Genomic DNA, 8,697 nt, shown 5'->3' on the forward strand with positions numbered 1-8,697 from the left:
ATAAATAAAACATATAAATTCAACACATTTTTTTAATAAAAATCTTTCTCGATGATATAAAAAAGAACATCGACAAATTATGTTCAAAGAATTAATATCAAAACAGATGTCATAATTAGGATTGGCTACTTTAAGAAAGGGACAGAGAGATTTAATCCTCTCGCTCTGCACGTTTTTCTCATTCCTCCTTGTCAAGCCAAAATAAACTATAAAATGATAGTAACACAGTACATTGTAATATTCACTTTTTCCACGGTATCATGTCATTGTAAATTACTTATGTGAAATTGTAGTGGCGTGCGACTTTCAAACCGGAGGTCACGGGTTCGAACCCCGGCCCGTGCAAGTGAGTTTTTGTAAGTAGAGACCTTTTTTAGTGGTACTTAAATATAATAACTTTTCGTATTATTGAAATAAAATATTTTATACAAACAAACTTAATAATATAATAATTAAAACGAGTAATATCAATTAGTTTTTAATATTTATTCAATTATTTTAAATTATTTGAGTATGAAACATACTAGTTTTATTTTTATCATTACAATAGAAAAAAAGTATTCTTATAGATATTTTATTTTCAAACAAAAATAAAGCAAAAAGTTACGCTTAGATTCTGATGGCTAAATACCAAACAGCTACCGATACATTTCAATATCTGTCGAAATTTCCTAACCCGTTGTAACTGACAAAGAGTAGGTATAGATTTCGACGTAGCATGACGTAGCTAAGCAAACACGCACACATGCGTAACGTATAGGCCTGTAAGAAGGCACCATCATAGGTTTACCTCCGATTCCGTTACTACTCAATGGAGTTACGACTCAACGTTTATTGGATATTAACATTTTACGTAATTCGGAGCGCTGCGCGAAGTGACATAGGTCTTACCTCTTTGAGGCACGACGGCCATCTAACATTACTGGCATAAAGGATGCATTTATGACTTTGACGCATGACAGAAAGAGAAACGGAACTGCGTAAAATGGGCGTTTGCTGTTGAATTCATAAAATCAAAAATCGATAATAAATCCATCGGTAAAGGATAATAAGTTAATATTTAGTTCTTTGAAAGTTAAGACGAGATGAAAACCTTTGCTGTAAGGTGGGTTGTGCTGGATATGGATGTGTTTTCTAGTTGCACGAAGCTAAAACCGAAAAATGAACACGTAAGTTTGGATTTATTTTCTATCGAGAAAATTTTAAGCATTCGTGTTTCGACTACTACGAAATGTCTTATCATATAGTCAAGAAACATATATCCGAAAATCACTACTGTTTGTTTCCGGGGCTAGCCACTGCCACCTTTCTAAGATCCTGTTATTTTTCGATGCACGGCCTTAAACAACAGTTGCATAAAATACTATTATTCTATTGCTACTTTCATAGTAGTTTTTGCCTATGTACTATTAAAAAGTCCTAAGTGCTACTACGTCAAAACGGTAGGCGCTTTGTTGTTCATCAACACCAACCGATGATTCTACCAAATCATGGCCCGTTCAAAATACACAGTCAGTTAGTCAGCTTCCTTTTCAAAGTTGAATGTTCATTATATTTAGTAAATTTTATTTTAAAGGATTTTAATGTGAATCAGAATCAATTACTGGGAAGCTTCTTCTGCTTATTTATAACTTCTATCTATGGTACCATATAGGAGTATATAACTCCCTTATATACGAGCATAGAACACTAGTAATCTTCTGCGGTTGCAAAGCTAAGAACGGTGTATAAATGTGAGTTGTCACATAATTTTGGTGCTCATTTTCCGTCAATTATTTTAAACATAACCAGTTTAATTGAACTGTGAGTATACTTAAAGCCCCCTCCAGACTATGCGCGTGCATCGCGGGCGAAGCCGCGATTCGTGTACTAGTGTGGAGGGCCCTTAATGTTTTTTATTTAAATACATTTGACATTGTATTTAGTACGTTTATTATGCCCTGACATTCTTTGACATTTCATTTTACTGTATTTAACTTTGACTTTTAATTTTTATTATGATTATTTGATTGTTTTATATTTTTTACTTAATTTTTAATAATTTTAATATATTATTGTTTACAATCTGACGATCTTTTTGTGAATTCATGTTATTTGGAAACATTGTGACATTGTTAAATACCATGTAATTTCCAATAAGAAATAAAAATATAGAGATAGTTGAAAACAGTATCTGGCTTGCCATGATGAATAAAATTGCATATACCTAAGATATAGTCTTATAAGATCACAATTGATATATTAACACCTATTACGACTTACGAAAGATTATATTTTGATATCTTAAAAATCAAAGCAAAATTATTCATAATGATTTTTATTTATACGATTTGTAATATTGTTGCTCTGAAATTTATGCAGACAAACTGAGGCCCTGATCATGGGTATATATGTACCATTCTGTAACGGATTGTGGAATATCCAGTCGTTTTTAGAAAAAAAACCGGCCAAGTGGGAGTCGGAGTCGCGCACGGAGGGTTCCTCACCATCAACAAAAAATAGAGCAAAACAAGCAAAAAAACGGTCACCCATCCAAGTACTGACCCTGCCCGACGTTGCTAACTTCGGCCAAAAATCACGTTTGTTGTGTGGGAGCCCCACTTAAATCTTTATTTTATTCTGTGTTTATCTGTATTTTATTTGTTGTTATAGCGGCAACAGAAATACATCATCTGTGAAAATTTCAACTGTCTAGCTATCACGGTTCGTGAGATACAGCCTGGTGACAGACGGAGGGGCGGACGGACGGACGGACGGACAGCGGAGTCTTAGTAATAGGATCCCGTTTTTACCCTTTGGGTACGGAACCCTAAAAACAATTTAACGGATTGCACTCAGGGAGTGCCGGCAGAAGTAAAAAATTAAATGACTAGCGCAAAATTCACTATGTATAATTGAGGTTAACGCCATCTAGCGTTAGCGTTAATTACTTGAAACCCCTAAGCACATCACTGTTAGTACTCGAGTTATACTAATAACAGTTAGAGCGAAACTCACTACATGGAATTTAAATCAAAAAAGAAAAACTCAATGACATTACATGTAACAGTTTTTCATGTAATGTCACGGAGTTTTTCTTTATTGATTTATTAGCGACCCGCCCCGGCTTCGCACGGGTTAACAAATTATACATAAACCTTCCTCTTCCTCCACTCTAGGTATCTATTAAAAAAAAAAGCGGCCAAGTGCGAGTCGGACTCGCCCATGAAGGGTTCCGTATTTAGGCGATTTATGACGTATTAAAAAAAAACTACTTGCTAGATCTCGTTCAAACCAATTTTCGGTGGAAGTTTACATGGTAATGTACATCATATATTTTTTTTAGTTTTATCATTCTCTTATTTTAGAAGTTATGGGGGGGGGGGACACATTTTACCACTTTGGAAGTGTCTCTCGCGCAAACTATTCAGTTTAGAAAAAAATGATATTAGAAACCTCAATATCATTTTTGAAGACCTATCCATAGATACCCCACACGTACGGGTTTGATGAAAAAAACATTTTTGAGTTTCAGTTCGAAGTATGGGGAACCCCAAAAATTTATTGTTTTTTTTCTATTTTTGTGTGAAAATCTTAATGCGGTTCACAGAATACATCTACTTACCAAGTTTCAACAGTATAGTTCTTATAGTTTCGGAGAAAAGTGGCTGTGACATACGGACGGACAGACAGACGGACAGACAGACGGACAGACAGACATGACGAATCTATAAGGGTTCCGTTTTTTGCCATTTGGCTACGGAACCCTAAAAACCGCATCAAAATCCGTTGCGTAGTTTTAAAGATCTAAGCATACAGACAGACAGATAGACAGACAGCGGGAAGCGACTTTGTTTTAATACTATGTAGTGAAATGCCATCTAAATGAGTGGCCATCTAAATCTTACGGTCACGTGATCGTCTTACGCTGTCTCGAGTTTAACATTTTTCCCACCTCAAAAAGTGCCCAGGAGCGCCGCTAAAGAAGTTTTCACTTCAAAAACTTGACACTCTTAGACGAAAGGAGTATTAAAGTTTGTATAGGAGTGCGAAACGTAGCTGTACACACCTATCCAAGTCATGGGTAGTAAGTAACCTGTATTTGTATAGAAAACCAGTACCGGGAGCAATCTCTAACCCGTACCCTTGTTAATTAGCGGTCTATCAATTATATGGCAGGCAGTTACTTAGTGTTAAGTTCCCTCCAGTCAAGGCCGTAGTTATGTGTGGTGTTCGATCGATTTTGTTCAACCAGTGCTATCCAATTGACCTTGTCTGCCCTGACACAGTGTAACTACCCCAAATTTCATGAATAGGTACTTACTTATATCTCAACTCAACCGATTATTAAGACTGATATTCTCACTGACTGACTGTCTGACTGACTCACCTTCTTTAAACAGAAACGTCACTTTTGACACTGACAGATCATAACCATAAAAAACAAATCTAGATCAAATTCATAACCTTTTAATATTTTTTTATTTCTGCTGTAATAGTAGTTTATGCAACAGTGATATAATAAGGGTTCTTAAAATTCAAGGGTCGAAGTTACAAAACGAGACGTAGTCGAGTTTTGTAAAAAAAGACCCGAGAATTTTAAGAACCAATTATGAGCTGTTGCATACATTACTTTTTCTATGACAGCTGCAGCAAAAAAAAAAAAGAATTATTATTGTAAATGAAAACATACCTCTTTCAATCAAGATGATCGGATCTTGTATCTTTAAAAAAAATAAAGCAGTTGTATTATACTCATAAGATGACTCATCTAGCAGTCATCTTATGAGCCTATAGACAAAGCATTCAAATGACATTGCTTTAGATATCACTGTCAGTCATTTAATTGACACATTTAAGTGCTGGAGTAGAAAAAATTGGTTAAGACAAGTAAGTACTTACATGTAAACAGTATATTCAGCTGGCTGCGTACAGCCCGCCATAAAAAATTTAAATAAAAATATTTTTATTGTCAAATAACAAGTAAAAAGGTAGGTATTGAAGTCCCTGACTTCTGAGCTAGGTAAATACCTGTGTTACAGAAGTCAGTATCCTCTCCCAGACAATAGAAACTATATAAGGAACATCAAATCTAGTAGGTGTGGCTTATTAACTACATTTCCCAATTTGTTTCCGATTTTATATTTAAAGCAATTAATTATATAAATAACATTAGCCATAACATTAGTTTACAACACTGTTTACAAGGTTATATTCTACCTAATTTTAGTTTTACTACTCCTCCATAGATGTCAGAAGCGCCACTTCTGATTTTTATTACCATTCTCTGTTACAGTTTTTGCAATACTAACTATTGTCTGGCTACTCGGCGACAGATGGCGTTGCGTAGCACAATCAGTTAGTTCATAACTGCTTTATTAACTTCATTGTTTAAGTGACTCATTCTTGTGGCGTTTTGTAATACCGTTACGAGAGGGCGCCTCAGGTCGCAATGCTGATTAGTGATTTGGTTATTTGAATAGGGTTTTTGACTGTACCTATTTAAAACAAATTATTTTACACCATGCATGAAATAAAGCACCAGAAGATTAATAGAGAAACGTGGACAGCAATTATTTTTAGACATAATTTCTAATTTAAAAATCATATAAAACTATAAAGAGTAGGTGATTTGATTGTGACGTCACATGCTAGTGTTTCATATAATTTCCATAGCAGCACAATCGTTTAACCAGTTCGAAAAAAAAACTGATTTGACTAGTACTCAAATACTCTATTTTTTGAGTTCAAATTGGTTCAAACAAACCTATAGATGGTAATTATATTTTATCTACCTCGCCAATTAATTAACTGTAGGAAGAACCTTACTAAGCGGCACCTATTTTCAATAGATGCATTGAATTTCATTCTATTTACAGTTTTTATATATGCATATTTGTAACTGAATGAATGTGTGAATATGTGTTAACACTGTTAACCTATGCGGAGTCTCAAGGTGTAGTAATTCCATATAAATATCTGTAGGCGTGTACCTACTTGTATTTTATATCGCGTGACCCAATACTCTCACTGAACTGAGACGGAACTACAAATTAGCATATTATGAGTCATTCATCACTTAAAAAACTTCCCTTTACCAATCTCCATTACAATCATTTCAACTAAACTGTTTCGAAATTCAAAAACCCGCGCGCGGTGACGTTGCAAGCGCGGCGTCACGATTTATGAACGAATGACGCGACCGCGTTACGTAGTATTAGTATGACGTACGCCACTACAAGGTCAGCTCGCGGTAAACGGTTATAGTCCGATAATCGTAGATTATGTCGTTTATGTAATCGTTTTACCTTTATTTTTAACCGTTTATTTTGGTAACAGGTTTTATTTTGATGACTGATTATATTTGCATGTTTTAGTTTTATTAGGCTAGGCTAATATGTGCCCATGGCGTTAATCGCGTGGACTGCGATATTACATAGATATCAGTGGCGGCGCGTCCATAAAAGCCGATTCCCACCGGCTTGCCTGTTTTTGGAGCAGAGTTCTAAAGGAAATAATGTAAGCCAAATTAGCCCCGGCTTGCCTATGGATATGTTTGACGCGCCGCCACTGATAGATATAATAATGTTTTATAAATAAATGTGGCTTTACATTAGAGAAGGGTCCGTATTCTTCATGTACATAAAGACATTTCCATCAGAAATGGGTCTTTATGGACATGGAGCATTCAGCTCATTCCAGCATTAATGTGGAAAGCCACAAATGTTCATGTGATAGCGACAGCGGACAGGAAATAAACCGAAGGTAGATCCTTATAATATTAGCACAGCTTTTCGCTAAGTACCGTAAAACGGGGTGAGTAGGTTTCGCGGGGAGAGGTGGGTTATGAATGGGGAGAGAAGGTTTGAGAGGGGGGTGAGAAGGGATTTTAAGGCTACTGCTACAAAAATAATGTATTCCAATTTAAAATGGAGCTATATTAATACGCATAATAAAAAAAACGATCCAACAATCTTCCAAAATCACCTTTGTATGAAAACCCCTCTCACCCCAAATACGAGGCACTACGGGGTGAGGTAGGTTTTCCTCTTTATCATCAAAGTTATGAAATGGAACTACCCAAAATAAAAACTAAAATACAAACGTCCGGAACACTTATTATATACACCATTCAGTTTTCATATGTAAAAATAAAATGTTATCGAGGTTTGAATTTCAGTTTTGACCTTACTCACCCCATTTTACGGTAAGCATTTTTTAATTTAACCTCCATGGTGTAGAAAATTGGGTTGAACATATCTTTTACGCAAATGAATTCGCGGACGGAGACTTATCTATATACATATTTAGAACTATGCGTGACATATCCTCTTCGTCATTGCTTTAATTAATGTAATTAATATTAACTGCCCATGAAGAACACCAGACGGTATTCGCTGTATTTGAAGATGTCATGATCGTCCTGATGACGAGTTCAGCGTTTCTGGTTATCAGACGTGAGTGGTCTTTCCCGATAGCAACCTTAAGCAAAACCGTACTTGATGGTGAGCGCTCCTAGAAAATATTAATTAACTACGATTTTATTAAAATCGAAGTATTTAATTGACTATTATGCATTTAGTAGCAACGGCGAATTCATGACTGACTTTCGGGTCAAAGTTATCCTTTTGCTTTTCCGTTGTCGAGTAAAAAAAGTACACTTCAAGTGAGTCTAGCTGAAAAAGTGAAGTTGATTTACTGTGGAGGGCTTTTGCAGATTTTTATGGATAAAAAAACTACTTATTTTATTTATTTTATTTTTATTTTCTTTATTGGGGAAAAAAACAGACATAGGCAGATAATACAAAAATAGGACATAGGTTTATACATTAATAGGTGCAACCTACATCCTGGGACAATCATCCTTATTTTCATTCAGTTTTTTCCTTCCTGATGCTATGCTAATTATATCTGATATAGGTCAGTGTTATAATGTTGATGTTGGTGTCACTGTCAAGGATCTCTATAAGGAAAACACAAATACGGAAAATGTATGGACATATTGTTTATTAATGTCCGGAAGTATGGTAAGCGGTGTTAGAATTGACAATATAATAATATCTGATTAGTTGTTCCTATCCTTACGTATATTTGGTTAGGCCGACAATTCTGACTTTCTTACTAATACAGACGGGTTATGTCATAAAACGAGTAGTCGTGGTGACTTTACGACAAGTACCTATTTGTGTATTTTGTTTTGACATTGCTTAGTACTAACAGTACCAATTTTTAGTACTATCTCTCTTGAGAAGATGCTTGGTCCTACCTACCCAGAGGCTTGGTGAAATTAATGCGTCTATAGATTTTTGTAAACATATGTTTAACCATCGTTAATTTGGTGCTTAAGCCACCATGACTTCTTTCCATTTTCACTACTTAGGTACATAAGTTACAAGGATGTTATTCTAATAGCTAAATAATCGAAGGCGAGCTAATCGCTTGGGCATACCAGTATAAAAGTGCTTTCCGTTTGCATCTAATTGTAACGGATCTCAAGGACGCCTCGCTATTCCGCTTAGATACTCTTCTCGCCTCGTCGGCGTATACTCAACTCAACCAATCATAACGCGCGATTTGAATCATTTACAATAAACATAGACTACCATCTATAGAATCCACATTATAAACTGTTTTAAAAGACCGCAGGGTCGACGTACATAAAAATTCTTTTACTTTTAAAATAATCATTAGAGATCAGCTAAAACGGAAGGTGCGGTC

The sequence above is a fragment of the Cydia amplana genome, chromosome 10 (genome assembly GCF_948474715.1).
Source record: "Cydia amplana chromosome 10, ilCydAmpl1.1, whole genome shotgun sequence".
In the NCBI taxonomy this organism is placed as follows: domain Eukaryota; kingdom Metazoa; phylum Arthropoda; class Insecta; order Lepidoptera; family Tortricidae; genus Cydia; species Cydia amplana.